Source organism: Triticum urartu, chromosome 7 (assembly GCF_003073215.2).
Source record: "Triticum urartu cultivar G1812 chromosome 7, Tu2.1, whole genome shotgun sequence".
Classification (NCBI taxonomy): Eukaryota; Viridiplantae; Streptophyta; class Magnoliopsida; order Poales; family Poaceae; genus Triticum; species Triticum urartu.
In genome coordinates, this window is record NC_053028.1 from 683,794,798 (window position 1) to 683,801,013 (window position 6,216).

A 6,216-nucleotide genomic window follows, 5' to 3' on the forward strand; every position below is an offset into this window, starting at 1 on the left:
GCTTGAAGCAAATTAACAAGCATTGCACCTCTTTTTTATTTTTAATAACTTATTACAACTCCGGACTTATTACACTACACGTCGGCATTTCTTTTTTTTAAACTTTGGTTATAACTCCAGACTTTGACCATCAAGTTTTGCAGAAAAGAAAAAATAGCAGAAAAGAAAAAAAAACTATAGCTGAAAAGAAAAAAACTATATAAAAAAACTACTCCGAAATAAATAGAAGAAAATAAATATAGCAGAAAAGAAAAAACTACTCAGAAATAAATAGAAGAAAAAATAAAGCAGAAAAGAAAAAAAATATTTGCTATTTTTCAATCGTTCTCAAAATGACCGTGAAATTGGAAATCAGTACAAAATGAACTCTGAAAATGTTTAATTTTGGCAAACTAGATGAAAAACTACTCACAAATAAATATAACAGAAAAGAAAAAACTATACAAAAAACTATGCAGAAATAAATAGAAGAAAATAAAGCAGAAAAGAAAAGAAAATATATAAAAAAATTGGGGCGCTGCCCTGTGGGCCTACTACGCCACGGGCGTGCAATTACAGGCCCTAAAGGCCCAGCAGACTCACAGGGCAGCGCGCAGAAATTAGGCCCACAAGCCTGCTATATAGAGTAGTTCAAAGAGGCAGCCGCGCCTGGGTTTATAAACCAGTGCGGCTGCCCTTCGCCCAGCGAGGTGGGACTAAACTTTGGGGTGGCAGCGCAAGGCCTTTAGTACCGGTTGGTGACTCCAACCGGTACTAAAGACCACCCTTTAGTACCGGTTGAAGTCACCAACCGGTACTAAAGGCCTGCTCTTCCCGCCTCTTGGCCTGGCCTTTAGTATCGGTTGGTGGCTCCAACCGGTACTAAAGGCTCATCTTATATATACAGCACTTACGAAATTTCAGTTACATCTCCCCACTTCTTTCGTCAACCTCTTGCGCGCCGCTCCCGTCGTCGCCGCCCGTCGCCCGTCGTCGTCGTCGTCGTCCCCGCCGCCGCCCCGAACGCCGCACGCCGCCGTCCGTCGTCGTCCCGCGCCGCCGTCCGTACGTATCTCGCTCTCCTCGCGTACCTGCCGTCCGCCCGTCCGCCGGCGCCCGGTAAAGTTTGGTTCTTGAAGGCGCCCGGTAAAGTTAGCCCGACAAATGCAGTCACCACAAAAGCAAAATATTGTAGATGCTTGAACTGACCAATAGAATCCGGGAATGAGAACCTAGCGTCAGCTAGTCCAACAAAATCTATCTTCAGTACCCGCAATTTCCGCAATTCGGTTAACTTAGTGAACATACTCGCAAGGACTTTGCACGCAGTACTTGACTCAATATGTATCATGTCGCCGATGATGAGAGTGCGTAATTTTTGCAATCCGGATATCTTTTCAGCAAGGATTTTTGTGTCATAGGTCCCAACAAAAAGATAGCGAACATCTTGAGGAACTTCTCCTATGAAGCCTTTCTCAATCCTGAAGCAATCTCGTCCAGCAATCTCCTCCGCTAAATCACACAGCAGGTCATGAATAGTAAAGTAATCAACCTCATGTTCATCTCCAAGTTCAACCTTTTGCAGAAATGAGGCCGACAGTAATTCATCAAATAATTTTTAGCAACATCTTCCATTTCCTCTTCAGGCTTACTAGTCTTTATAAACCCTTCTGCCACCCACAACTTTACTAGCTCATCACGTCTCAACTTATGCCGCCTGGGAAAAATACTGCAGTAAGCGAAGCATCGCCTGACCTGCTCATCAAGATACTGGTAGCTCCACCATAGAGCTCCCATCGTGTCGTTCATAAGGTCCCGATCGTTCTGACTCCTCCAAAACTCAACAGTTTGTATCTCACGGAGCCGTGAACCCACTGTTCTGGCTGCTAGAGGTGATCCCTTCAGCTTTTTTGCAATATCCTCTCCAATCATTTCAAATATTTTTCGATCATGGTCATTTACCCTTGCATCTCGAAGTGCATAATGCATGAACATTTTGAGGAACTCTTTATCATCCAGGTTTGATATTGGGATACATCTCTCTTTTACAGCACCCAGGGTTACTAATGCAGCTTCAGTTCGACTAGTCACCAAGATTTTGCTTCCTGCCTTTCCAACATCCAGCGGAGAAATTAACTGTCGTAGTTCTTCATGGTCTCCCGTATTCCTAATGTTATACCAGACATCATCCAGTACCACCAAAATCCGTTTCCCATGCAGTTTCTCCTCCAGATTTTCTTTTAGGACGTTGGGACTATTGAATTTCGGGCATTCTTCCCCTGTAGCCCCCTCAAACATCTCCCTGAAAATGGAATCCAAATCAAATTTCTGAGAAACATGAATCCACATGACAATATCGAAATGTCCTTCCATTTTCTCTTTCCAACACTTTTTCTCATGATCATAAACACACTGTGCAAGTGTTGATTTCCCTGACCCAGCCACGCCATGAATGCCAATTACAGAATAGCATGTATCACTGATAGTATTTGCTTGACAATGGTCTTCCTTCTCATGAAGCATTGCGATGATCTTGTCACGATCCTGATCCCGGCCAATTACTCCTATCGCAGGGGCTGCTGTAGTGACTGCACGGCGTGAATTGGTAGCAACAGCTCGCCTCCCATCATCATTACGTCCACCTGGCAAGTTCAGTTGTTTGAAAACTTCACATGCATCATTTACAGCACTTTCTATCTTCTCTAGGCTCTTCTTCAATTCCACTTTTGACATACCACTCTCCTGCAAAAAACAAATAGCACTTGTTAGCACACGAATGCAGAAACTCGAAATTAGTGGCACGTATTTTCCTCTTATCGCTTTTCGTATCTTTTCTGGTTATTGTCTATGCCGACTCAAATTCTACTCCAATACCAACTCCTAAATATCATACAGGCAAAACATTTCTAAACGGAGTAGCACAAGCCCACACACATACATGGAAACTAACTCAAACTAGTAATACTCGGACTGGACATATATCTAACTGATTTTGGCAAATAAACTGTTCCCTTCGTACCGCTGTTGCTTCTCATGCTCCTCTAGATTGGGCTTGGGGAGAGGAAAGAAAATTTTAGTAAAAGAAGGAACAAGTGGCCCCAACTCCGAGCGGCCAGCCATGTTGATGGTGGTGCTACTCTACACCGCCGTATGAAGGAGAGTTTTTACTTTTTAGAATGGATAGAGACCCCAGGCTCTGCGAGTGACACAGATCGTGCATCATGCATGAAGAAGGGTGCACCGAGAGGCATTATTGTCCCGTCGGAAAAGGACCAAACACCAAAAGTTGTGCTGTCACTGTCAGGGCTACACAGGGAAGAGGAACTTGTGGAAGACGGTGCTAGCTAGTCTTTGATTATTCCTTGGACTAATTACTCTTAAGAAAATACTATATAAACTCTTGATTTATTTTGCTCCAAAGAAAATAATCCTATTTTTCCTGACAACCTGTGTAGTATCTGTTACTGCGTCTAAGATCTTAACATCTAGTCTCTAGATAATTGTGGCAAACAAGTGAGAGTACATTCCGATTGGGCAGCTATAGTCATATATTCTGAAGAGGCACAAAAGATGAGAAGGCCTGCCATAAATCAGAACACATCCAAGTATGAGGGCAGGGAAATATATACCTTATCTTTCAGTAGGCAGCTTGGCATGGCAGACCTAAGATTCTTCTTCAGCCAATTCCTCTTACGTTGAGGCATGCAGCATGCTGCCGGCTGACTTGCCAGCTTGGATCTGCTTCTCGAGACGCTGATATTCAACAGCATCCAAGATGTCTTCGGCTTCGTAGAGAGCAGATCGAAGCTTGTTTAGAAGTGGCTCCAAGCGAACCCTGTAAGTGCTCTCATCGACTACGTCCATCACCCGCTGCAGTTGTAAAACTTGCAAATCAAGTATCCTCAGTTTCTCCGTTGCATCAAAGTCGAGGTGAGCGAAACCTTTGTTGAGGACCCTTGAAATGATGGGCGAGGTGAGCCAGCCTATTGCGGATACGCCCCATCCCACAACAGCACCAATGCACTGGATCCGCCATTGCAAACTTTCAGAGAGGGGATAGAAGGCTAGATAGCTTTGCTGCAGGATCTGTATGTACATAACTCCTGGTAATGCACCCGGTGACAGCTAAGACCCATAAACAAGTAGCAGTTGAGAGAGATGCTTGAACTAATGCTTTGTTTTCCACTGGTGTGCTTTATAATAAGGCCAAATGGATCCCATCATGCCTGTATAGTGTATACTAGTACTAACGAAAAAACAAAAAGCATAATGACTCATGAACTAATATAAGCTGAACAAGACTTTGCCCAATTTCAGATTGGATGACTCATGTCTCTTGCGTAACCACTCTGGTTGGTACCCACTGGTTTGCTTTACATACGACAAGGTTATCGGAATAACAACATGCATGATAGTATATACTAGGACAGTACTACGCGGTATGCTTGACCTTGAAGGCAGCAGGAAGTTTCCAGGCAGGTTCTTACACGGCACGGGTCAGTTTCATATCATCTTATCATTGCTCTGAAAATTATTGCCGACCACGCAACACGGTACAGTCTGTATCTGTATACTTCACATATATATACTCTATCTCCTACTCCAGCGAATGAAAGAGCTAGAGCAAAATTACTGAGAAAATTACCCCTAAAAATAATGCATCTCTCTCCTCTGATGAAATCGAAGGTCTCTCAGAAATTTTGGGAATCCCATAGTTAGAGTGTGGAGCAAAATGAAGCCTCCTCAGGGCGTCTGGATCTGGGCCGTTGGATAGCGCTTCCAAACGCATCCGGGCCGTCGGATTTTCGGGTGAGACGATCCGAGCCGTCGGATCTTCGGGTGAGACGATCCGAGCCGTCGGATCTTCGGGTGAGACGATCCGAGCCGTCCGATCAATAAAAACACTGCTACAATGAATAGTCTGCTCAAACTCGTGCCACCGCCTGTAATTCCCATGCCCCATCGAGGGCATTCTCGTCTTTTCGTAGGCAGACGTATAAAACTCAGGACGAGAGCACTCAACAAGGCCCGCCGCTCCTTCCTCCTCCTCTCTCGATCCCCTCCACCCCTGCCGCTGCTGCCGCCGACCTCCCCCATTCTCGTCTTTTCGCAGGCAGATGTATAAAACTCAGGACGAGAGCACTCAATGCAGTCATCCATTTTCTTAAACAATCTACTACAAAGCTAACAAGTTCAGTTTACTGATGTGGTTTGGTTAACCCTTCACGGACTGGATTGCTTTGCCTCCTGATAGATTTGTGATGTCATTTTTTTACCTCTGTTCTGCTTGATATCCATTTTATGTTTCACTTAGAAATGCACTCCTGCATCTTGAGATGTCTGCTGATCTGTTTTGGTTAACTTCTGCACAGGCTGTTTCGTCTTCTTGACATTCAATTATAGAGCAATGCACTGCTAGCATCTTGAGATGCCACAATATGCGGAGAGTAGATTAGGTATGTTTGGTCTAGAAATCTATCTATTGTGATGGGTTATCTCGCTGCAACCTCACCGCTTCATATGATGTTGCTTCCAATATCCAAAACATTCGGAGTCAGGTATGCTTTTTTCTTCAAGTGTTTTTATTTCGCACTGCATCTTTCATGTAGAACAACTAGGCAGAATAATAATCATGGACGATACCCTTTCTTGATATGAATAAATGATACTTGTCTGTTTACTATTGTTACTAAATTCTGAATTGTTGTCTCTTTTGTCGCATGAAGATAAATATAAAAAGCATCAGATGCTGATAAGAACACACACTGAAATGTAATTTTTGTTTGCACTGATTTAATATTGCACAAAAGAAAAGCCACCTTGTGTAACATGGCTCTATGAGTGGAACCACTTAAAAGTACAAATTTGAAAAAAAAAAATCTAGACTGGTTCAGTGTTTTGCCTAATTAGAAATAACTCTAATCAATAACCATTACAAAGCCTCTCTGTGTGTGTGTGTGTGTGACCGCTGCTCTTTCCTTCTTGGCTTGCAGCGGACAAAGTCATGGCTTGCTTACCTGTTGAGCTACTGGCTAGGAAGAGCGCAAGCTGCCACCAACACGTGCGTCAAGGACATTGTCGTACTGGCTGCCGATGATCTATAGGTCAATCTCTCCTTTTCTCCCTCTCTCTCAAATGTCAAGCCCAAATCCTTATTATTTTGCACAATGGAGGTGGCCTGAAAGCCACTTGACCGAAATCCCATGTCTTGTGATCTTGAATACGGTTGCTTTCCTT

At 43.7% G+C, this 6,216-nt stretch overlaps 1 pseudogene; it reads right to left on the reverse strand.

Moving 5' to 3' along the window:
- Positions 1-810: 810 nt before the first annotated feature.
- Positions 811-4,030, reverse strand: LOC125522403 (annotated as a pseudogene).
- Between the last annotated feature and the right edge of the window lie 2,186 nt (positions 4,031-6,216).